At 39.9% G+C, this 26,620-nt stretch overlaps 1 long non-coding RNA gene and 1 pseudogene across 2 annotated transcripts in view; one reads left to right on the top strand and one right to left on the bottom strand.

The window, feature by feature from the left end:
* Positions 1 to 11,492, top strand: part of LOC110487300 (VPS10 domain-containing receptor SorCS3-like) — a 433,335-nt pseudogene extending 421,843 nt beyond the window's left edge. Inside the window, exons 22-23 of the transcript XR_016485458.1 lie at positions 9,276 to 9,436; positions 9,926 to 11,492. The product of XR_016485458.1 is annotated as a VPS10 domain-containing receptor SorCS3-like (transcript). The remainder of the gene's footprint in view (positions 1 to 9,275; positions 9,437 to 9,925) is intronic.
* Positions 11,493 to 22,738: 11,246 nt separating this feature from the next.
* Positions 22,739 to 26,620, bottom strand: part of LOC118938220 (uncharacterized) — a 35,394-nt gene continuing 31,512 nt past the window's right edge. The window contains exon 5 of the long non-coding RNA XR_005035468.2: positions 22,739 to 26,042. This is a non-coding gene — a long non-coding RNA (uncharacterized LOC118938220). The remainder of the gene's footprint in view (positions 26,043 to 26,620) is intronic.

Genomic DNA, 26,620 nt, shown 5'->3' on the forward strand with positions numbered 1-26,620 from the left:
ACAACTGCAGATTTCCAAGGTAGGGGAAAGTAGCCTTCCGTGAGACATGCTGTGAAGAGGTGCAGGTATTCATCAGGTGCTTGTTTGATGAGTGTGCTGTCAACGTTGTCTTCCCCTGGTGCTTTGTTTTTTTTTTCAGGTGAGTCTTGATCTCTTCAATGCTAACAGAGTGGGTGAGGGGATGGTCTGCTGGTGTCGGATTTGAGGTGTACACTGTTTTCTGTATTTCTCTGTCGACCATGGTTTTCCAGTCTTTGTCAAAGAGAGGATCGTCGGGACAAGAGTGAACATTTTGTAGGTGGTTTCTGAATAATGTTGCTTTTGATTGGGGATCATATTTAGGTAGCTATAGGTAGCTATTTCCCCACCTGTGTTTTGTGGGACATTGATTGTTTGTTAGTGTGTTTGGGCATTACGTCTTCACGGTCTTTGTAAGTTTTGTTATTTGCTTTTGTTAGTTTCACTTAAATAAATGTGTGGAACTATACTCACGCTGTGCCTTGGTCCGCTCATTTCCAAGATCGTGACATATAGTATTTACAGTAACAAAATACAGTAGCTTTAACAGGAACTTACTGTATAGCGTGACTGCATTATCAGAAGATTACCCTGTAACACAAACAACTGCCTTCATCAGTTGTTAAGAAGTATAGGTGACAGCAATTCACAAACTATCACATTAATCTAATTGACAATATTTATGCCCAACCTTTGTCTTGCAGCCTTTGCATTTACCATAAGTATTTTACATCAACTGTTGTAAAGCTGCTATTTGATAATGGCATGCCCGTCACTAGAGACACACACACACACATATCTCCCTAATAGCTGTAGATAATGTATTCTCCACACAGTAACATTGTGACAGACAGGAATACAGCAGTACATTATTCTTCCATGTCCCATAGCAGTGCACTGTCTAAATGCCTGCAGCAGTGTAAGTAAGTGATGACTGATTCTGATCTGCAGTGTTGGTGCTTGGGAGAGCATTGTGTACACTTCAGCTCCTGGCTGTAGCTTCTGTAGCTGGCTGAATCAGAAGTAATGTATCAAGGTTTGTTTAGTCACGACAAGATGTCAGACGGTCCACAGTGATGTTGTTTGCTAGCTCCTTAGTGACTTCATGGCTTATGAATTAGGAGAAACTGGAGTTGCTAGACTTTGAGTAAAGGTATGTGCTGAAATTGGGCTTTTTAAAAACTTTTTCCCCAATACTTTTGACACATTTTAGCACTGTATTTTCTCAACACTTTTTTAACACTAACACTTGGACAACAGTAATGAAGACATAATGACCTGCATAGCATCATTTTAACACTCATCGCTCAATCAATCAAATGTATTTTGTAAATCCCTTTTTACATCATCAGTTGTCACTTAGGGCCCGATTCCGACTTAGGAAATCACACCTTTCCTATGCACTTCTCAGTAGCTGGTATTCAGACTTACCCTATGAAGGTGTGTAAACAGGGTGGTTCTCTTGCATGTGTTGAACAAATGGAATTCAACCCCTGAAAAACATACCAATTGCTGAACAGATTTTCTTGTGCAGTTTTTATTCAATAGGATTTTCAGTATATTTATATTTTATCAATTCCTTTAAATACAATGCACATTTAAGTCAAATTTTGTCGACAGACTAGAATACATCAAGAAAACAGGTTCAGAAAATAGGAATCAATGAAAGAAAGCTATCTAAATACAGGTATATTCGTCTATGTTTCAACACCAAGTTGTAGATTAAGAAATACTCTGATCTTGTCGATTATTTAGGCACATTTTAGGGTTAGGAAAGAATGTATGTACCCCATAATAAAAAATAAACAAAATGATGAATCTGGTTTGGAGAGCCTTTACACACTAAAAATATTCTTTAATCAAAACTACAGTGCTTTGATTCATTCAGAAAATTGCCACATTCAATTCTTTAACCCATGATTAGTTGGGTTCGTGTACATATAATTAAAATAGGGACAATAGTGTCCAATAATAGGTCATACCCTCGTCTATTGCCTGCACTAACCATGGAACTGTGTGATGACACAGCTACGTATTGCGTCATGCTTTGGGTTCAAAATGTTGAGGCATGGTCTGCACTCCGTTCCGTAACAATTTAATTAGCCTACATGCTTTTTTTAAAATGATCAACTCTTCTAATGATCTTACCTTATGACGTAGAAAAATACATTTATTTGAAACTATTTCAAAATGACAGTTTCTTTACAGTAGAAAAATTGAAATAAAGATGAAACAGAACAGCACTGATGATGCATGCATTTGTAGGATTTGTGCAATGAAGAGTATTATAATGGTCTGCCCTTAGAATCATAATACATGTGGTAAAGAGGTCAATGGAAAGCAGACCACGGAGATTAGCGCACATTCATCAAATCTGACCTAACAAAGTAGATAGTCAAATCCGTCATGATTGATGTATTGTAACAGGCCCACAATATGGGTACTAAAGTCAAATTTGCATATATGTGGCTGTTTCCGCTACTTAACATTTACAAGTTGTCCCTTTTCAACTTTTAAGAAGTGACTGCTAAATGCTACTTCCTGGGCAATGAGGATATTCAGGAAATTTCCCCCATGGTTTCCCGCTCATAGGGCGAAAGGAGCTTCGAGACTCATGGGATGAAAGGTACTCCACCATTATGATGGCCTTGCATGCCGAAGGATTGTCTTTCCAAAGAAATTTAGGAGAAATAAATGGAATTATACACTTCCATTCAAAATTTGGGGTCACTTTTGATTTTGAAAGAAAAGCTCATTTTTGGTCCATTAAAATAACATTGAATTGATCAGAAATACAGTGTAGACATTGTTAATGTTGTAAATTACTATTGTAGCTGAAAACGGCAGATTTTTTTTTAATGGAATATCTACATAGGCGTACAGAGGGCCATTATCAGCAACCATCACGCCTCAAAAGTCCTCAACTGGCAACTACATTAAATATTTCCTGCAAAACACCAGTCTCAACATCAACAGTGAAGAGGCGACTCCAGGATGCTGGCCTTTTAGGCAGAGTTATTATTATTATTATTATTTATTGCTCCTTTGCACCCCAGTATTACTACTTGCACATGTATCTTCTGCACATCTATCACTCCAGTGTTTAATTGATCAATTGTAATTACTTCGCCACTATGGCCTATTTATTTACCTTACCTCCCTAATCTTACCTCATTTGCACACACTGTGTATAGACTTTTCTATTGTGTTATTGACTGTACGTTTGTTTATTCCATGTGTAACTCTATGTTGTTGTTTGTGTCTCACTGCTTTGCTTTATCTTGGCCAGGTCGCAGTTATAAATGAGAACTTGTTCTCAACTGGACTACCTGTTTAAATATAGGTGAAAAAAAAGAACACTGGACAGAGTTATTTTGCCCATCTTAATCATTTCGTTTTATTGGACAGTCTGAGATATGGCTTTTTCTTTGCAACTTTGCCTAGAAGGCCAGCATCCCGAAGTCGCCTCTTCACTGTTGACGTTGAGACTGGTGTTTAGCGGGTACTACAGGATTTAAAGAAGCTGCCAGTTGAGGACTTGTGAGGCGTTTGTTTCTCAAACTAGACACTCCAATGTACAGTCATGGCCAAAAGTTTTGAGAATGACACAAATATACATTTTGACAGGGTCTGCTGCCTCAGTTTATATGCTGGTCATTTGCATATACTCCATAATGTTAGGAAGAGTGATCAGATGAATTGCAATTAATTGCAAAGTCCCTCTTTGCCATGCAAATGAAATGAATCCCCAAAAAACATTTCCACTGCAGTTCAGCCCTGCCACAAAAGGACCAGCAGACATCATGTCAGTGATTATCTCTTTAACACAGGTGTGAGTGTTGACGAGGACAAGACTGGAGATCACTCTGTCATGCTGATTGAGTTCAAATAACAGACAGGAAGCTTCAATAGGAGGGTGCTGCTTGGAATCACTGTTCTTCCTCTGTCAACCATGGTTCCCTGCAAGGAAAAACATGTCGTCATCATTGCTTTGCACAAAAAGGGCTTCACATGCAAGGATATTGCTCTCAGTAAGATTGCACCTTAATCAACCATTTATCGGATCATCAAGAACTTTAATGAGAGCAATTCAATTGCTGTGAAGAAGGCTTCAGGGCACCCAAGAAAGTCCAGCAAGCGGCAGGACTGTTTCCTAAAGTTGTTTCAGCTGCGGGATCGGGACACCACCAGTACAGAGCTTTCTGAGGAATTGCAGCAGGCAGGTGTGAGTGCATCTGCATGCACAGTGAGGATTTTGGAGGATGTCCTGGTGTCAAGAAGGGCAGCAAAGAAGCCACTTCTCTCCAGGAAAAACATCAGGGACAGACTGATATTCTGCAAAAGGTACAGGGATTGGACTGCTGAGGACTTGGGTAAAGTCATTTTCTCTGATGAATCTCCTTTCCCATTGTTTGGGGCATCCGGATAAAAGCTTGTCCGGAGAAAACAAGGTGAGCGCTACCATCAGTCCTGTGTCATGCCAACAGTAAAGCATCCTGAGACCATTCATGTGTGGGGTTGGTCCTCTGCCAAGGGAGTGGGCTCACTCACAATTTTGCCTAAGAACACAGCCATGAATAAAGAATGGTACCAACACATCCTCCGAGAGCAACTTCTCCCAAACGTCCAGGAACAGTTTGGAGACGAACAAGCCTTTTCCAGCATGATGGAGCACCTTGCCATAAGACAAAAGTGATAACTAAGTGGCTCGGGGAACATGGCCAGGAAACTCCCCAGACCTTAATCCCATTGAGAACTTGTGGTCAATCCTCAAGAGGCGGGTGGACAAACAAAATCCCACAAATTCTGACAAACTCCAAGCATTGCTTATGCAAGAATGGGCTGCCATCAGTCTGGATGTGACCCAGAAGTTAATTGACAGCATGCCAGGGCAGGTTGCGGAGGTCTTGAAAAAGAAGGGTCAACACTGAAAATATTGACTCAATGCAGCAACTTCATGTAATTATCAATAAAAGCCTTCGACACTTATGAAATGCTTGTAATTATACTTCAGTATTCCATAGTAACATTTGACAAAAACATCTAAAGACACTGAAGCAGCAAACTTTGTGAAAATATTTGTGTCATTCTCAAAACTTTACTTGTCCTCTTGCTCAGTTGTGCACCGGGGCCATTCCATTCCTCTTTCTATTCTGGTTAGAGCCAGTTTGCGCTGTTCTGTGAATGGAGTAGTACACAGTGTTGTACGATATCTCCAGTTTCTTGGCAATTTCTTGCATGGAATAGCCTTCGTTTCTCAGAACAAGAATAAACTGATGAGTTTCAGAAGAAAGTTCTTTGTTTCTAGCAATTTTGAGCCTGTAATCAAACCCACAAATGCTGATGCTTCAGACAGTCAGCTAGTCTAAAGAAGTTTTATTGCTTCTTTAATCATCACAACAGTTTTCAGCTGTGCTAAAATAATTGCAAAAGGGTTTTCTAATGATCAATTAGCCTTTAATAATGATAAACTTGGAATAGCTAACACAACGTGCCAGTGTGCAGGAGTGATGGTTGCTGATAATGGGCCTCTGTACTTCAATGTAGAAATTCCATAAAAAATCAGCTACAATTGTCATTTACAACATTAACGTCTACACTGTTTTTCTGCTCAATTTGATGTTATTTTAATGGACAAAAAATGTGCTTTTCTTTCAAAAGCAAGGACATTTCTAAGTGACCCCAAACCTTTGAATGGCAGTGTACATGTGGATGAACTCTCAGCTAGTTCAGCTTTGCCTGGCAGTGGAGGCAGTGCAGGAGTTGCCTTAGGAACTGGTGGTGGCAGAGACGACGCAAAGAAAAAACATTTTAATGTTCACGTTGTCTGTCACTACCTTAATCTTTCTTTTTAATAAGTATTTGAACAAAGCCAGCGTGACATTGAGAACATCAAAATGAGTTGTCAACAACAATCCAAAAAGGGACAGTGAGATGAGTAAGGATGACGCAATTATCATGCAACAAAACAAAGCATTGCTTTGATATGTTGTGTCAGAAAGAGCGGAACCAGAGCGGAAAAAAACTTCCTCTGTGGATGGAGTTTCATGCATCACAACAACGATAGTTGTCACTACAGCAACAGCTGGCTTCTTAGAATGTAGCACCACTCTTGTTACAATGTAACAAGGGACTACAGATACAGAAGCTCCACCTATTTCCTTTACTGCTGAACACACACTTATGTACACTTTCATGGGAAACACATTTTCCTGTGACTGAAATTATACCTCTGCAACATTCTCGAAACATCTCAGTCCTTCTCCCCTTCACTCTCCTATGTGTCTTTACATGCTGACTCCAGGCACGGCATTGTGGGATAGCTCGGAATGGGGCATTCGGTGCTTAACCATCCATCCATCTCCACTTACCGCCAGACTGGCGACACCTGCTGCCAGGGGACCTGTCCATGCCTTCAAGCCGCTGGCTGACTGGAGCTCCCTCTCCTACTCTTGCTGATGACAGCTTTCGGAGGACTGCATTGCACAGCAATGTAGTGGGGGAAACTAGCTACTAGCTAGCATGTACACTATTGTGGGTATTTCACCACGTTAGGGAATTTAAGTGGTGGAACTTGAACTTCTAACTTCTAAATGAAGCTGATGAAATGTGTTGATAGTGGGATAATTTGATAAGACTCATATGGAATGGATGGTGCTTTAAAACTTCTTAGGGCTGAAATCCCTTTAACGGGATCGATATGACAACAGCCAGTGAAAGTGCAGGGTGTCAAATTCAAAACATCAAAAATCTCATAATTAAAATTCCTCAAACATACATGTATTTTATACCATTTTAAAGGTTATTTTGTTGTTAATCCCACCACAGTGTCCAATTTCAAATAGGCTTTACAGCAAAAGCACCACAAACGATTAAGTTACGTCACCACCAAACGACAATAAACACAGCTATTTTTTTCAGCCAAAGATAGCAGTCACAAAAAGCACAAATAGAGATAAAATGAATCACTAACCTTCGATGATCTTCATTAAATGACACTCATAGGACTCCATTGTACACAATACATGTATGTTTTGTTTGATAAAGTTCATATTTATCAAAATATGAGTTTACATTGGCGCTTTACATGCACTAGTTCCAAAAACACCCAGGTCCACAATAAATGTTTGTTTTGTTCGATAATGTCCGTTATTTATGTCCAAATACCTCCTTTAGTTAGCGCGTTTGGTATACATATCCAAACGCTCATTCTGGTCAGCGTTACGTCGGACAAAAACTTAAAAAGTTATATTACAGGTCGAAGAAACATTTCAAACTAAGTACAGAATCAATCATTAGGATGTTAACATTTAGCTTCATTAAAGTTCTAACCGGAGTGTTCCTTTGTGTCTTGATGAGCAATGGAACGCAAGTGGATACCATGAGGAATGCGCATGATCAGAAATTGGCTGACTACCAGTCACCTGATAGATTCTGCTCTCATTCAGTCCCACAACACAGTAGAAGTCTCATTCAAATTTCTATTGACGGTTGACATCTAGTGGAAGCCCTAGCAAGTGCAACATCATTAATATCTCAAGGGGATTTCAATGGGAACTGTGGTGAATACATACCAAGCTCAGATTTCTTACTTCCTGTTTTGATTTATCCTCAGAATTTTGCCTGCCATATGAGTTCTGTTATACTCACAGACATCATTCAAACAGTTTTAGAAACTTTAGAGTGTTTTCTATCCAATACTAATAATACTATGCATATATTAGCAACTGAGACTGAGGAGCAGGCCGTTTACTTTGGGCAACTTATTCATCCAAGCTACTCAATACTGCCCCCAGCCATAATAAGTTAAAATCATTGTATTGTGTAGTTTTTCCTCCAGACACCTTATCAGATGAGTGGAAAGTCAACACAAAGTTGTTTTATTCCCTTCTTGTATGGAGATATTGTTTGAGAGATAATGTTTGAGGAGATTACCATGAAACTCTATGAGAGTTGATATGCTTTACAGAGATAAAACATATCACTGCAAAATACTCCCAATCTCCTTGGCCTTGTCACGTTGATGGGCCTTGTACAATATACTCATCAGTAATAACAATTTCACATGTACAACAATGTGTGATCATCTTGATGATTCAGACACAAATTATGTCCACGGATCATAAATGGTTGATTACACTTTTCTCATTACATTCAAAGGGCTAATAGAAATAATCCCATTATGTTTTTGACTAGTGTCGTCTGCTACAAGTAGTTTAACCATTGTAAAAATTCCCACCAATTATATGTTTTATTTCATTTCAAGCAGGGGTGGCGTTGTGTAAACCTGGTTTGATACTGTTTTTAAATGATGCCCTTCTTAACAGTTAAACCCATTGTACATAAATTAACTACATGAAGTATATGCGAGTCTGTATATATACTCTGTAAAAATGGCTGTGCTCTTTTAATGAATGAAAATTAACTATTTACAACAGTTGCTTATCATCTGTCCTTAATAATAACATGCACAAGTCAAGGACCTCATTAAAAACAAAGTAACATCTTGATTTTTAACACACTTTTAAGAACTGATAATAGGATCTCCTGTGTTTGGCATTGTACTTTTACTACAAGCACGTGGAAAGTAAATATACATATTGTATATACAGAGCGATAAAAAATATCTAAAGATAATATGGTACATTTTCAATAATATTCCCTGTTAGAACGGAGACCTAAATGTAGACATAATGGCCCATAGGCCTCATGAAAAGTAAAACTTTTATAAAAAGTCCATGAAATAAGACAATTTCGGACTGAAAATGTTACTTTTCTTTGTAATCCAAATTGTGCAACAGTAGGTCTAAGTAGTTCATACTTGTTATTAAAACTTGTCTCCTTGAGTAGATTTCAGATTTGCCGTCTGGATGCTATCAAACAAGACACCCATGCACACATCAGTATAAATCAGGCCCTTGGAAAACTATTAAAGAGGAAACAGACTGATTGAAATGTCACACATGACAATGCAAAACAATTAAATAATAAAATGACTTGTAATTTGAAGTACGAGTGGAGGAAACACATATTTCTAATCATAAATATAAATGGGGAAAGATTTTTCTGAAATTACGCAAAATATTTACAGTCTCTTATCGCTACTAGACATTGGTGTCATATGGGGATTTAATGACGGATATATTCATTTTTTCTTGATAATCTTTGAGAAATGCTGCCGAAGGGACGGACCATCATTAAATAGTCATTCCCTATTGTATCATGGCTGATGTCTGTCTACATTTACCAATCTGCAGAACAATCCCCTGGATTAACATATACGCGGAGGTGAACCAGGAGAAAGAGCAGGAGATGATCGGTACGCTCAACAAGAGTGACAGCATGCATAAGATCACCCTCATTGAGTTCACAACGGCCAAAGAAGTCATGGAGAAGGAGATGGACGCCAGGGTTAAACGTAAGATACGTACATGGTCTGATAAATCATTGTTTATTGTGTTATTAGCAAGTTGCTGATTTGGTGACATGAAATTCGTTGTTGAGAAAGCTCCACCAATATTACATATACATTGTCCAAAGTAATCGTATTGAACTACAACAAATATGGGTCATATCTCCATGTATAACAATGTTGACTTTTGTCCTGCAGTGTATAAAGTCTTCATTTTTTCTTTACATGGGATTAACTGGTAGGAAAAAGGAGGAGTAAAATGTATCTTCAGAAGAAAACAAGGAAACAAACAAACCAATGTGTCAGCCAATAATATCCCACACATGAAACAACAGCTTAAGAGCTTTTGATAAGACATTGTAATGAAACCCAAGTAATTAACAGGCAGTATCAGTGTCAAAGTAAGTATTTGTTTCACAGACACCAAGCCCCTACTACCAGTGGACTAACCTATGTTATTCTTATGTTGAATTTTTTTCTCTCTCTCTACCCCAGGGGGAATTGGAAATGCCTGCAAGAGCACAAGGGAGATTCCTAATGTGTACAGACTTGAAGTATTGACATTTTGAGGGTTTTGGTTTCTTTTGTAATTTCTCAAACACAACACCAATGTTAAATTAATGAGGGTCATTCCATTTCCATAATTGATGCATTTTCCACAGAGTTTGATGAAAACAATTTTAATAATTCAGCTACTAACAGCCAAAGTAAAGCAACAGCATATTAAGCAATTGAATGATAGTTTTCTTAACATATTTCACACATGTGCCTCATGCATCCAAATCACTCTAAATCTGTTTACTACATCTACAGTATAAAGGAAATTTGAAAAGTTATTTTAAAGGAATATCATTAGTTCATCATTGATTGATGCAGGTCCTACCAAGATAGCATATTCTTATAATTATTTTTATAACAACCCAAATATCTGAAATGGGTTGTTTTATGCACGTGAAGTCTGAATGCACTCACTGTTCCAAAATGTGATTATTACGCAATAGGACAGTTAACATGCGCTGTCTGTTAATTATCAATAGCATATGTTTCAACTTGTCAATTTCAAAATTATTTTCTAACAAGTTGAATTTTCTAACAACAGTTTGAATTGAGGTGTGTTCCGCCTACTCATTAATTCACATAGAATTAGCCCATTTCAGTGATGTATACAATTTATGTTTGAGGCTTTACTGAGCAGGACAAAACGTCCCTCTTCGAGGAGAGCCCTTCACCATTTTTGCACAGTTTTCCACAAACTGGCAAATTTTCTGTCTGTCGCTCGCATTATTGCATTGTTTTCCTTACAAATAATAACTTTGAACATGTGTGCGTTCCTATCAAAGTAAGTGCTTTATTTTCTTATCGTGTTGTCGTTTCTACTGTAGCATCCAGAATGTATGTATGTACGTATGTATCAAATCAAACTGTATTTGTCACAGGTGCTGAATACAACAGGTGTAGACATTTTTTTTAAAAATTGATTTAACTAGGCAAGTCAGTTAAGAACTAATTCTTATTTTCAATGACAGCCTAGGAACAGTGGGTTAACTGCATTGATCAGGGGAAGAACGACAGATTTGTACCTTTTATCAGCTCGGGGATTAGCTCTTGCAAACTTTCGGTTACTTGTCCAACGCTCTAACCACTAGGCTACGCTAGGCTCCTAGGCTTCACCTTATGCTTACTTACAAGCCCTTAACCAACAATGCAGTTTTAAGAAAATACCTAAAAAAGTAAGAGATAAGAAAAACAAATATTTAAAGAGATCCAGCAAACAACAATAGCGGGGATATATGCAGGGTTACCGGTACATTGTCAATGTGTCAATGTGCGGGAGCACCGGTGTCGAGGTAGTAGAGGTATTTATGGACATGCAGCAGGGTTATTGAAGTGGCTGTACATAGATGATAACAGAGAGTAGCAGCAGCGTAGGGGGGCAATACAAATAGTCTGGGTGGCAGTTTGTTTAGCTGTTCAGGAGTCTTATGGCTTGGGGGTAGAAGCTGTTTAGAAGCCTCTTGGACCTAGACTTGGTGCTCCGGTACTGCTTGCCATGCGGTAGCAGAAAGAACAGTCTATGACTAGGAAAGCTGGAGTCTTTGACAATTTTTCGGGCCTTCTTTGACACCGCCTGGTATAGAGGTCCTGCATGGCAGGAAGCTTGGCCCCGGTGATGTACTGGGCCGTACGCACTCTGTAGTGCCTTGCGGTCGGAGGCTGAGCAGTTGCCATACCAGGCAGTGATGCAACCATGCTCTCAAAGGTGCAGCTGTAAAACCTTTTGAGGATCTGAGGACCCATGCCAAGTCTTTTCAGTCTCCTGAGGGGGAATAGGTTTTGTTGTGCCCTCTTCACGACTGTCTTGGTGTGCTTGGACCATGTTAGTTTGTTGGTGATGTAGACGCCAAGAAACTTGAAGATCTCAACCTGCTCCACTACAACCTCGTCGATGAGAATGGGGGCATGCTCAGTCCTCCTTTTCCTGTTGTCCACGATCAACTATAGTTTGTTAACAAGACATTTGTGGAGTGGTTGAAAAACGAGTTTTAATGACTCCAACCTAAGTGTATGTAAACTTCCAACTTCAACTGTACATACATTTGACGTCAGAAGTTTACATACACTTAGGATGGAGTCATTAAAACTCAACATAACCTGAAAGGCCGCTCAGCAAGGAAGAAGCCACTGCTCCAAAACCGCCATAAAAAAGCCAGACTACCGCTTGCTACTGCACATGGGGACAAAGATTGTACTTTGTGGAGAAATGTCCTCTGGTCTGATATAACAAAAATAGAACATTTTGGCCATAATGACCATCGTTATGTTTGGAGGAATAAGGGGGAGGCTTGCAGGCCGAAGAACACCATCCCAACCGTGAAACACGGGGGTGGCAGCATCATGTTGTGGGGGTGCTTTGCTGCAGGAGGGACTGGTTCACTTCACAAAATAGATCATCGTGAGGATGGACAATTATGTGGATGTATTGAAGCAACATCTCAAGACATCAATCAGTAAGTTAAAGCTTGGTCGCAAATGGGTCTTCCAAATGGACAATGACCCTAAGAATATTTCCAGAGTTGTGGCAAAATGGCTTCACATTCTCAAAATAAAGTGGTGATCCTAACTGACCTTAGACAGGGAACATTTTTACTAGGATTAAATGTCAGGAATTGTGAAAAACTGAGCTTAAATGTATTTGGCTAAGGTGTATGTAAACTTCCGACTTCAACTGTATGTATGTATGTATGGAGCATAATGTATTTACAGTTTATTCACGTTTTCAAGTACTTCAAGTGACAATTAATGCATTCCGATTAATGTATAGATTGTAATGGACACCTATGATGTGTGTAAAATATTTTTGGGGTATTTTGTTGTCGTGATTCTAATGAGCTAATGCTAATCTATTTGCCAGCTATGTGTGGAGCCATGTTTGTTGACATACAATGCAATGTGGGTTTCACGTAAAAGTCTGTTAGACCATATATGTTATAATATGGTGAGGTAGATGACACATCACCTTCAACATATATACTATATACAGACACAACTCATCTTGTCTCCTCTTATGATCTTTGGTTGATGCGAGAAAAAAAACATACATGGTAGAGCACAAACTACCCATCGTCGGATTACTTTCGATTTCTAGCAAGTGTTTTACTCAATTATTTTGATCAAAGGTGAGCTCGCCAGTGATGTGATTATGTATACATGTTAATTGCTATTAGCTCATTTACATCCCTACATTTTCCGGTTTGGATGATTGCGTTATGATGTAGATACTTCTGTAAATGTCTGAACATTGCATCCAAAAATAAACTGGTCACATTCTGGACATTAGTTCTTGCAAAATTTTTCTGTGAAAAAACAGTGTGGCCAGCTCAAATGCTGTCTGTTGCGTCAATCGAAACTGGGCGTTTTAAATAAGCATTCTAATCACACTGGTTTGAGCGTACGCTGCAGGCACCACTGTAGAATGATCACACCTGTTTGTTGGTACGTGTGAAAAGGTTAACGACGATGGCAGGTGATTTGAACTGTGCTTCGATATAGTGTTCAAAGATATAATCATAATGTACTATACATAAATCTTGAATTTGTAGATAAAAAACACTGCTAAACCAAGGAATACTGCTGATGGGAGCATCAGCATTGCTGAACTGCTGTGTCTCGGGATGGAATCCACCAAGGGTACTGTAATAGAGGGTAGAGGAAGACAAACATTAAACATAACAAGAACAGGGCAACACAATAAAGGCTAATCTGGGAATGCCCTGAATATTTTCTTGCTTCATTGCCAAAATTGATCCTATACTATATTGTATCACCAATAACACCCATGGAGTACAGTTGAAATGTATATTTTGCATCATAATAGTCTGCTACAGTAGAGCTACATACAGTCAATGCATATGCTTAACTTGAATTAATTTGTTGAAAACAAAATGGTGTTATATAGGACCACAGTGTACAATAAAGTTGAGTTTTGGCACCACAACATTGTCAAAAACTATTCCCTTCCAGTGGCCAGTAAACAGCAACAAATTGGATTTATTTGGTCAGATTTGTATGACTATGAAGTCTAGGCCTGAAACAACAGAGCTGGGACAAGCGACATCCCCGTCGCCAAGTTTATTCAACTGTAAATAAATCAGGCTATGGATTATGGGTAGATCCATGGCAATGATAGTGCATTTTTAATATCTCACATTTAAAAGACTGTGATAGCATGAAATTGCTATTTCTAAATGGTTGCCTTTCTCCAACTAAAAGCCAAATGATTAAAACAAGCATAGCAACACACATATTGCTGAGGTAAATGCAAAATTAATGGAAAAACAGGCCTTTTATAATGACAACTGTCACAAATAAAGTGCAACACAGCAGTATATGGTGCTGATTATAATATTCAACACCTCCATCTCACCCCCTCTCTGGGGTATTACATTGACTTTGAAATGCATATTAATATCTATTAACAAAAGGTAGCGCACACTATATTTTCGGCTTTGTATTTTTTCCAGACCCAGCTCTGAGAGGCGGCATGTGACGTCGATTATCTTTCTGAAACATCTTGAAGGCTCTTCCCACCTTTTCTAAGGTGAGGCACTATGGTGTTCTTCTTAAAACATGTTGGTATTACAGACTCAGACAGGGAGAGGTTGAAAATGTCAGTGAAGACACTTGCCAGTCGCTCAGCGCATGCTCGCATACACGTCCTGGTAATCTGTCCCGCCGCACAGCCTTGTGAACATTGACCTGTTTAATGGTCTTACTCACATCGGCTGCGGAGAGTGTGATCACACAGTCGTCCGGAAAAAGCTGGTGCTCTCATGCATGTTTCAGTGTTGTTTGCCTCAAAGCAAGCATAGAAGTAGTTTAGCTCATCTGGTAGGCTCATGTCACTGGGCAGCTCTCGGCTGTGCTTCCCTGTGTAGTCTGTAATGGTTTGCAAGCCCTGCCACATCCAACGAGCGTCAGAGCCTGTGTAGTACGATTCGATCTTAGTCCTGTTTTGATGCTTTGCCTGTTTGATGGTTTATCGGAGGGCATAGCAGGATATCTTATAAGCTTCCGGGTTAGAGTCCCGCTCCTTGGAAGCGGCAGCTCTAGCCTTTAGCTCAGTGCGGATGTTGCCTGTAATCCATGTCTTCTGGTTCAGGTATATACGTACGTTCACCATGGGGATGACGTCATTGATGCACTTATTGACGAAACCAATGACTGATGTGGTGTACTCCTCAATGCCATCGGAGGAATTCCGTAACATATTCCAGTCTGTGCTAGTAAACCATTTTTTTATTGATCTAGTCACTGGTGCTTCCTACTTTAATTTTTATAAACAGGAATCAGGGGGATAGATAGATGGTCAGGTTTGCCAAATGGAGGGCGAGGAAGAGCTTTGTATGCGTCTCTGTGTGATGATAGAAATTTGGTCAAACGGATTTAAGTTTCCCTGCATTAAAGTCCCCGGCTGCTAGGAGCCCTAGGAGCGCTGATATTTTTAGTGCTACAGGGTGCATAAACACTCCAGCCAGCTGGTATGCACATGCTGTGAGGATGCCGTCTGGGCCAGCAGCCTTGCGACGGTTAACACGCTTAAATGTCTTACTAAAGTCGGCTATGGAGAAGGAGAGCCCACAAACCCTGGTAGTGGGCCACGCCAGTGGCACTGTGTTATCCTCAAAGCGGGTGAAGAAGGTGTTTAGCTTGTCCAGAAGCAAGACGTCAGTGTCAGAATTGCGACTCCATTTCATCTCTATACTGACATTTTGCCTGTTTGATTTCCTTACAGAGGGAATACCTACACTGTTTTTATTCAGCCATATTCCCAGTCAACTTTCCGTGGTTAAATGCGATGGTTTGCGCTTTCAGTTTTGCGTGAATGCTGCCATCTATCAACGGTTTCTGGTTAGGGTAGGTTTTAATAGTCTCAGTGGCTAAAACATTTCCTATACACTTCCTGATAAACTACCCAGAACATATCCAAGTCTGCGTGATCAAAACAATCTTGAAGCATGGATTCCGATTGGTCAGACCAGCATTGAATGGTCCTTAGCACGGATACTTCTTGTTTGAGTTTTTGCCTATAGGTAGGGAGGAGCAAAATGGAGCCATGGCATGCCTTGTAGGCATCCCAGAAGTTGGAGTAGCAGTGATTGAGTTTTTTAGCAACACGAGTACTACAGTCTAGGGGTTGATAGAACTTCGGTAGCATTTTCTTCAAATTTGCTTTGTTAAAATCCCCAGCTACAATAAATGTTGTTTCCAGTTTGCATAAAGTCCAGTGAAGTTCTTTGAGGGCCATCGTGGTATCGGCTTGGGGGGTAATACACACGGCTGTGACAATAACCGAAGAGAATTCTCTTGGGAGGTGATACGGTCTGCATTTTATTGTGAGGTATTCTAGTTTAGGTGAACAAAAGGACGTGGGTTGCTGTATGTTATCACAATCCCACCATGAGTAGTTAATCATGAAACATACACCCCCTTCGCCCTTCTTCTTCTTCCCAGAGATCTATTTATTCCTGTCTGTGCAATGAACTGAGAACCCTACTGGCTGAACGGACTCAGTATATTCAGAGAGAGCCATGTTTCCGTAAAACAGAGTATGTTACATTTCCTGATGTCTCTCTGGAAGGAAATCCCTGCCCTCCGCTCATCAACTTTATTATCCTGAGAATGAACATTAGCGAGTAAAATACTCGGAAGCGTTGGGTGGTGTGTGCGCCTCCTCAGTTTAATTGTCCTGGGGGGTACGAACAAGGATCCGATTCGGGAAAGTCGTATTCCTGATCGAAATGCTGGTAATGCTGGTGAGTTGTCGCCGCTCTGATATCCAAATGTTCTTCCTGGCTGTATGTAAAAATACAAAAAAATCCTGGCCTAATAATGTAAGAAAAACACATAAAAAAAAATACTGCAAAGTTGCCTAGGGGCTAGAAGGATTTTTTTTGTGCAAAAAATGGCGGGCTCAAAACAGGTGGGGCTTTGTATTTACATGAGTACATAAACCACGCTAATGTATTTTAGAAGCTTACTTTTTAGGAAATGTGTATCTAACGGTTGCATTATGACCATCCTGTGTCACTTTACTTGGACTAAGAAATACACTTTATGACACTTTCAAGAAGAATTATGACCATTATAATTCAATAAATCCAGATAGGCCTATCACATACATGCCCTTTTGTCAGTCATCGGTCACAAATAAGGTGTCTTGTCCAGCTCCTGAAATCTGCTCCTGCATTCATCCTAGTCATGAGCAACAGAGCATTGGGGTAGGTACATGTCTGATATCAATGTGTGTGCAGTTTAATATGGTCAATTTTAGAAAATGATATATAACATAAATATAACTTTTACAAGTAGGCTTCGATGTAACGGAACAGTTTGCCTTGTGTGGTAGGTTTTGTGGGTTTTGACAGGAGTCATAACCAGCCATAAAATAATGCAATATGACACAACAGGTCTAAATATATGTGCATGACAATGTTATGAATATATAATGACAGGTTATGACACGTTTTGTCAGCTGTTATGACATATTATGACATCGTTATGACTGTGTCATAATGTGTTATGGCCCTAGGTGTCAAATAAAGTTTGACCCTTTTTTAAATCCAATCTCAACCTCTGAGTTTGCCAAAGTATATTTCTTTCTTTATGGAAAAAGTACTTATTGCCTAACAACTTTTTTCCATGACTTCAAAATAGCTACTATTTCAAGTTTTTTGTTGATAATGGCTTTTAACCACTTCAGATTATTAGCAAGGCAGAGGATTCAAACCAGCAATCAGTGTCCATTTTAAAACACGCTAATGTTTTCATGGATTCTTTATGGGGCTATCGACGAACAATGGAGTGGTGTTGTCGGCGAGTCACATACACTTGAAGCACATCAATTATCAAGCATAAAAGTCACTATTTGAGGAGCAAGTTAGTGGACAAATATAGAGCAAAGGAATGACTTGCAATGAGGGAAAAGAGGCATAGAAGGAATGGGGATGGGAAAGGGAAGGGGATGCAAATAAATCAATACACTCCGGCCACGTTTGTTCTCTTTGCGATCACTCGTTAGTCTAAAACGCCTTAAGGCTCTGTGTGCTTGGGTACCGCTGGCATTTTATGACCTCCAAACTCATTGGCTGGAGTGACAAATCTGATCTGGGTTACTTATAATTCACTTATAACTATCATTTCATTTTCTGAAGTAAAGTACAGTTGTTACCCAGGAAAGGAATGGGGGTGAGAAAGGGATGCCCAGAAGCAGTGCTCTCTATTGGGGAAGAAAGAGGACATGTTAACCTCTTGCACCACACTGAGAGGTGCATTAACAGGTGGTGGGGAAACCAGCGGGGCCTTCTGAGAAAACATACTAAATTATATGAATTTGCAGACAGTCACTGTCTGGAACCTGAGAGGGAGCCTTCGGTCATCTTCCATGTTCCGACAAAATAACTTAAAATAGCCTCTATTACTGAACTCTCCATTCAAACCTCTTTTCGGCGGTGGGTTGGAATCAGCCGAGGAGCAAAAGTGCAGCCCTGCCTGGCTGTCACTATTGTCAGCCATAGAGCTGTACTGTAGTACGGCAACATTGCAGATGAATGGACACTGACTCCTTCGCCCTTATTGTGGGGTGATGTTTACCTTGACTCAATGACTTTTGAAAGTGAACTGAATGCAAACAGCAGAAAAATACAAATACATGAAGATTTTTCTTTGAATAACTCTTTGTATGGCGGTTGTTGCACAATATCTAGTCTACGAACCCTATGTCAACTCTAGCAGTACATGGATGAAGAATTATTTTAGAGAAAGGGGGAAAGAGTGAAAGGAAGGATGGTTTGATAGGATTAAACTGTCTATGGAGGAGTACATGACACATGAACTAGTGTTCATGAATGCAGTAGAGACATGAGAAACATATACCATATACAGTATCTACCGTAGGTCCTAAAAGGTTGTATAACAAAACGTTCTGTATGAAAATAGGTGTTGTAGCACTCTATTGAGGCTAGGAATTAATAGCAAAAGCTGGAGCTTTTTTAACTGAGTGTACCTCTCAGTTCAACACAATTCAATTGGCTGGTGCTATACTATACTGCCATGAACATAGTATCAGGCTCCCAGGTGACAAAGTGCACTTTATCCCTCACAAAGCCTCACTTTGACCTCTATCACAGTAGCTCCCTCCACTGGCTCTCAGCCTAGCTCACCTGAGTCGCCTCTCATGTCAAATCCACTGTGGAGTTGGCAGCAGTGGAAAAAGTACTCAATTGTCATACTTGAGTAAGAGTAAAGACACCTTAATAAAAAATGAATTGAGTAAAAGTGAAAGTCTACATGATTAAAAGTCTAAAAGTATTTGGTTGTAAATATACTTACAGTAAGTATAAAAAGTCAATGTAATTGCTGAAATAAACTTAAGTATCAAAATTACAAGTAACAGTATAAATATTTTCTTATTCCTAATATTAAGCCAACCAGATGATGATACCATGTTTTTTAACATACTTGTATCTATTTATTGATAGCCAGGGGAACACTCGGACACTCAGACAAAATTTACAAAGATAGCTTTTGTGTTGAGTGAGTCCGCCAAATCAGAGGCAGTAGGGATGACCAGGTGTGTGAATTGGACCACTTTCCTGTGCTGCTAAGCATTGAAAATGTAAGCAGTTCTGGGTGTCAGGGAAAATGTATTGAGTAAAAAGTACATCATTTTCTTTAGGAATGTCGTGAAGTAAAAGTTCTCAAATACAAATAGTAAATTAAGTACAGATACTCAAACGACTTAAGGAGTACTTTAAAGTATTTTTACTTAAGTACATTCCAGATGAATTCCGAAGAACGCACTTCATTGCGCCGACTTCTGAAATTAAGCTATTAGTGCTCATCAAGCTGCCTCGCGTGACAAGAAGCTGAGTCTCTCGCCGAGTCTCTCGCACCTGTGTGATAACGAATCACAGGACAGTCCGAGGGCGAACGCCGAAGCATCTCAGCGGATAGAAAGAGACGAGAGAGAGGGAGAAAAAAGAGAAGGAATTCACACTTACTTGGAGCAGAGCCTTCTTAATGACTCTCCCCACATCCTGTCTCCACTCAGGGATGTCAGGCTTGTACTCGTCCAGATTAGGGGAGAAAGATAAAAGCAGAGATTTGAAGAACTCTGTCAGAAAGAGAGAGAGAGAGACCCAGGGGAGAAACAGAAACAGACCGTTAATTCAGCCCCTGATCTAGGTGCATTATTCTCAAGGTATCCTCTTCATTCCCCACTGTCCTTTGTTCTGGTTGTGTCCCTCCTCTAACTGTCTTCTGATGGGTGGGAAAGCTGACAGGGATGTTGGTGTGTGCGTGTTAGTGTGCTCAAGGGGAGATGATTAATCGCACATGTGATTTCTTAGATAATTGGGGAAATGTCCCCTTTCGCACATATCCTGACATATTCAAATGTAATGTATCCTGAAACGTAGCATACCAACTCAGATGGCTGCTATATGTGCTAATTAGTAGGATCATTTGATTAGGGAGATCTGAGAGAGAGAGGGGAGAGAGAGAGAGAGGTAGTACTGATCCTTACCTTGGACGGCTATCGTCTTGGTGTCTTGCGGTATGGCGTTGGCTGAAGACACTTGGGCCGTAACAGCGTTCATTCCCTCGCTGGTGAAGGTGTATGAGATTCTCCCGTCTAAGCTGATCACCGGCTGGAGGAAGAGAGAACATGGACAAAATGGATGATAACACTTTGATCTAGACATAATCCCTTCACCTAAAACACTTACATAAAGCCCCAGAATATGAAAGAGATCCATTCCAGATGATAATAACTTCTCCTTCAACTTCTCACTAAGAGTAATTGGAACTTGATTTCAGTAAAACCCTAGAAAAAACATCCTCCCCATAAGACCTAGAACCAATGCAGGTAAGGTCCTAACCTATGAAATACTAATAAGATGTCAGAAGAAATTATAAGATCAGAGACTGCTCCGCCTCTTTCATAGTCGTCTTCATTAATAGAAGAGGTCAATGTATGTAATACCATAGACATCATGAGTAAATCTTCTTTAGGATAGGGGGCAGTATTTTCACGTCCAGATGAAAAGCGTGTCCAAAGTAAACTGCCTGCTACTCAGGCCCAGAAGCTAAGATATGCATATTATTAGTGGATTTAGATAGAAAATACTCTGAAGTTTCTAAAACTGTTTGAATGATGTCTGCGAGTATAGCATAACTTATTATTATTATTATTTTTTTGAGGTCACTCTCTTTTCAATGGGCTTTCATTGGGAATCCAGATTTCTAAGAGACTTGCTTGCAGTTCCTATCGCTTCCACTGGATGTCAACAGTCTTTAGAAATTGGTTGAGGTTTTTCCTTTGAGAAATGAAGAAGTAGCACTGTTCAGAACGAGGGTAGAGAGAAGTGTACTCTTTGTTAGAGGCGCGTGACCTGAGAGTTTGCTACACTTTGTTTTCCTCCGGTATTGAACGCAGTTTATCTCGTCTTAAATTTGATTGATTATTTACGTTAAAAAATACCTAAAGTTGTATTAGGAAAGTTGTTTGAAATGTTTGGACAAAGATTACAGGTATCTTATGAGATATTTTGTAGTCATGTAGCGCGAGTTGGAACCAGTGTTTTTCTGGATCAAACACGCCCAATAAATGAAAATTTTGGATATATATTGACGGAAATAATCGAACAAAAGGACCATTTGTGATGTTTATGGGACATATTGGAGTGCCAACAGAAGAAGCTCGTCAAAGGTAAGGCATGAATTATATCTTTATTTCTGTGTCTTGTGTCGCGCCTGGCGGGTTGAAATATGATTGTCTGTGTTTGTTTGCTGGGGTGCTGTCCTCAGATAATAGCATCGTTTGCCTTCGCCGTGAAGCCTTTTTGAAATCTGACACGTTGGCTGGATTAACAACAAGTGCATCTTTAACTTGGTGTATTGCATGTGTAATTTCATGAAAGTTTATTTTTTATAGTAGTGGATGGGCCAGACCACTGCTGTAAGGTTTACTTCCTTGTTCTTGATGGCCACAAACAGAGCCAGCAGCTGGACATGTTCCACAGAACCTGATACAAACACAGAGCAGGATTCAGGCTCAGTGTTGGATGATTCAGACTAAGTGTTGTATGATTCAAACTCAGTATTGGATGATTCAGACTCCATTTTGGATGATTCAGCCACAGTATATACATCCAAATAATATTTTTCAGGTGCTTGGGAAAATAGCAACCTTCTTAAATAAAGAATAATGGAAAGAAGATCTCTCACACTGAGCTTACCAGTATCACTTATCATTATCACTGGGGTAATAGTGTATGTGAGATCTTCTTCTCAATAAGACTACTTTAGCTGAAAAGGGAAGGTGAATGAAATTGTCACGTATACTCCCTCTCCGGCGCTCTAGGTCACCAGGCTGCTCATTATTAAGTACACCTGTCACCATCGTTACGCACACCAGTGCCTCATCAGACTCACCTGTTTCTTGTCTATACGCTGCTCGTGTTTCGTGTGTTGTCCATGTTCGTTTATTAATTAAATTATTCACTCCCTGTACTTGTTCCTGACTCCCAGCGTACATGTTGCAGAAATCTTACTCAACAAATGTCATAACTGTCTAAATGTTTTATAGTTTTGATGGAATTTAGTTGAAGAACAAGATTTTTTCTGGACTTAAAACACGTTGGCATTATTTTGTTTTGGTGGTGATACCTTGTGAGTAATACTGTGGTCTGCCATGCTGAGACTGTAATGGGAGCTGACGTGGGTGTACTTGGCATTATCGTGATCTAATTTGTTTTATTTTCTTTAACCTTTATTTAACCAGGAAGGGCTCATTGAGATTTAAAATCTCTTTTTGAAGAGTGTCCTGGCCAAGAAAGGCAGCACCAAGTCATTACAAAAATTACAGACAAACAACATGAAAAACTACTCTAGTAAAAACGATATAATTCACAAGAGGATAACAAAATCAAAACAGCAAATTAAAAACATTGATAGGTCAGGGAATCAGTCTCAGGATCATTCATCAGTGATTTAAAAATACCAATCGGTACAAGTTCTTCCAGTTTAAAAGTATTATGTAAGGCGTTCCAAGACGATGGCGCAGAGTACATAAAAGCCCTTTTACCAAATTCAGTTCGGACATTTGGAACAGTTAGCAGGGTAAAGTCCAGCAAACGAAGAGAGTACCCACCACATTTATAAACAATAAAAATGCCCAAATATGAAGGTAGTGAACACAAAATGGCTTTTAAATAAAAGTATACCAGTGCCTGAGCCTACGAGTGACTAGAGAAGGCCAGTCAACCCTGGAATATAAAGTGCAGTGGTGCGTAAGGGTTTTGCAGTTTAACATAAACCTCAAAGTGCCATGGTAAAAGGTGTCAATTGATCTCAAATACTGAGCGGAAGCAGTCATATATAAAATATCCCCATAGTCTAGTAAAAGCATAAATGTAGCTGATACTAGCCTCCTTCTGGCTTTAAAAGAAAAACAGGCCTTATTCCTAAAATAAAATCCCAATTTCAGCTTCAATGTTTTTGTAAATTGTTGAATATGCAATTTAAAAGAGAGGACATCATCAATTAAAATTCCAAGATATTTATATGAGGTTACAACCTCAATCTACTTGCCCTGAAAGGTAGGTGAAAAGTTTAGAGGTCTATTTCTTGCTTTAGAAAACACCGTAAGTTTAGTTTTGTCAGTATTGAGGATAAGCTTCAATATAATACACAAGGTATGTTGAACAGTATGAAAAACCGTTTGCAAGTTCTGGAAAGCTTTTGTAAGAGACGAGGCACAACAGTAAATCACAATATCATCAGCATAAAAATGAAGTTGCGCATTTTGGACATTGTTGTCTAAATCATTTATATAAATAGTGAATAAGAGAGGACCAAGTACAGAGCCTTGGGGCACACCATTAAAGACACACATAAGCCCATCAAATTGAGTGCACTAAGTTCTGTCAGACAGATAGTTAGCCAACCATGCAGGGGAATGCGCTGAAAGACCACTCGACAATCTCTGCCTTAGTATAGCATGATCAACTGTATCAAAAGCCTTAGAGAGATCAATAAAAAGTGAGACACAGTGCTGTTTTTTTTTGTCAAAGGCTTCAGTGATCTTAGCAGTGAAGTTTCCTATAGCGGAGAGATATAACACCGTATTTTAACAGCAAAACTCTGGCTGAGAGTGGTGTGACTCGGCTTTCTGGCATGTACGTCTCCGTCTGGGCTTCTGTTAACTCTTATCCTCTTTAACTGAGACTAATCTTTATCCTTATCCTAGCTTTGAAACTCATGCAGTGTGTTTGTGTGTGACAGAGAGAGAAAATCTGTGTGTCTGTGTGTCTCTTAAATCTGTGTGTATGTGTGTATGTGTGTGTGTGTGTGTGTGTGCGTGCGTGTGTGAATGATGTGATTCATTTGGACAGGCTTCCTAAGCTGTGTCTTGTGTAAAAAAAGATTCCAATTGGAAACCTGTGGCGGCATCATGCTTGGCACATAGCTAAAAGCTTCACCTGTGTCACGGATCCCTCCGGAACTTTCATTACGCACACCTGTCCCCTATTCCCACTGATTAGTACATGCATAAGTGTGCCCTTTGGTTTCCATTGGGTGATCGATTATTGTTACTATGTCCGTTGGTGCGTGCTGTGTGTTTTTGGCATTCGTGGCATTGTGTATTGCGTAGATGATTACGGGTCTCGTCCCATGTGTTAATCATTGTGCGCGTATGTTATTTATTCGAGTTACTCCTCGCTCTTTTTTTTGTTTTTTCTACCCTGTGTTTTGTTATGTGTTTGTTGGGTCTTCGTCCCCGTGCCTTTACACGGAACACCGTAATTTGGGCTTAATAAAAAAAATATATTCCGCATTCCTGCGCCTGTCTCCCGATTAATTTATGCCAGTGTGACAACCTGCACCCTTTCTCCCCTGTAAATGACCTCGAAATGAAACAAACCACAAAGAAAAAAAACACCACCAGATTCAATGCCATCAAAAATATCAAAGTGCAATGATTGAAAGTGTCATGGCGACCAGAGACAACACTTAAAAGGCACTTTCATTAATTGACAAAACCCTCCCTGTTCAAGTCAGGAGACGGGGTGGCAATTCAAACACTTCAAAGAGCTGGATAATTCTTGACGCCTTTTAGACATGAGCATGTTATATTTGTCACGATTATTTACTTGACGTTTGTCTGGGTGGTTCATTACAAGATGAAAAGAGAGAGTGAGCATCAAAGTGCTGTACTACGTACAGAGCATTCTGGTACTTTGTCTTTAACTGTCTCCATTGTACACTGCTGTATATTTAGTAAGGTGGTTATTTACAGATAAACATGAGGCAGCGATATTCAATTATGATCCTTGAGAACCACAGCACTATTGTTTTCCATCCTTTCCCTCCAATCAGGGACTGATTCAGAGCAGGGTAACCAGGTGAACGACCACTCTGACCAATCAATGACCAATTATCTACCAGGTACAGTAAAAAACAAAAACCAGAAGTACTTCAGTCCTCGGTGGCGGGAATTGAATAGCCCTGACATAATAGGTGAATGTATAGAGGTAACGTAACATGCATATACAAGGTGCTAGTATGAAATCCCAGGGTGTTCTCCGCAAAGGCCGAGACACGGAATATCCCAGCCGTCTTGTTAACATGTCTGATCCTCTCTTCGATCCAGCTCAGGTTGGAGTAGGAGACTGCCGTTGACACGACTTCCGCCGAAGTCGATCCCTCTCCTTGTTCGGGCGGCTTTCGGCGTCACCGGCCTTCTAGCCACCGCTGATCCACTTTTATTTTCCATTTGTTCTGTCTTTGTCCTTCACACCTGGCTTCAGTCAACCGATTACTTGTTTATTATTTAACCCTCTGTTCCCCATGTTTTGTTTGTGAGTGATTGTTTATTGTACATTGGTAAGTTTTTGTGGGTTCGCTATGTTGCTTTGTATTTTTGAGTAAAGTACGTTGATTACTCATATCTGCTGTCCTGCGCCTGACTCTCTACACCAGCTACACACAGGACCATTACAGCCGTGCCATTTCCGAAATCCAGATGGATGTTGGTTCTCATTGAGTCCCCCTGGAAAACAAGTTCAGTCTCAAGTGAGTTCTACAGATGAAGAAAGAAAGATAGCAAGAAAGAAAGAGACAAAAAAGTCCCAAACATTATTACATATTTTTTTTTATTCCATTCTATTTGAGAGCCCAGACAGATGCTTGTACTTGTGTTTATTCTAGACTTAAATACATATCATTGTTGAAATGGGGTTTAATACAATGCCCAGCATGCATGGGCACAGGCAGGGCATCATTCTTTTTTTTGTCAAAATTCCAACAGCTGGTGTTGTCACAAGTCTACATTAGCATGCATCCTGATTCTGACATGTTACATAACACCACTGGGAGTGTCTTGCTCCTGTGGTGTGAGTGTGTGTGTTTGTGTGTATATGTGCGTGTGATGTAGGGAGAGAGAACCACAGGGAGGTCAAGGCAGTGTAGTAATCAAGAGACAGTAGGGTGGCAGGTACACTAGTCAACAGACTGCTGGGCTACATTCAAACACAGACACAAGCAGTCAGCACTAGCCCAAACATTAGGGTTGCATCATATTCTGCCCCACCGTGTGTGTGTGTGTCTGTGTGTGTGTGTGTGTGTGTG

Source organism: Oncorhynchus mykiss, chromosome 13, assembly GCF_057628025.1.
Source record: "Oncorhynchus mykiss isolate SJ-2025 chromosome 13, ASM5762802v1, whole genome shotgun sequence".
In the NCBI taxonomy this organism is placed as follows: Eukaryota; Metazoa; Chordata; class Actinopteri; order Salmoniformes; family Salmonidae; genus Oncorhynchus; species Oncorhynchus mykiss.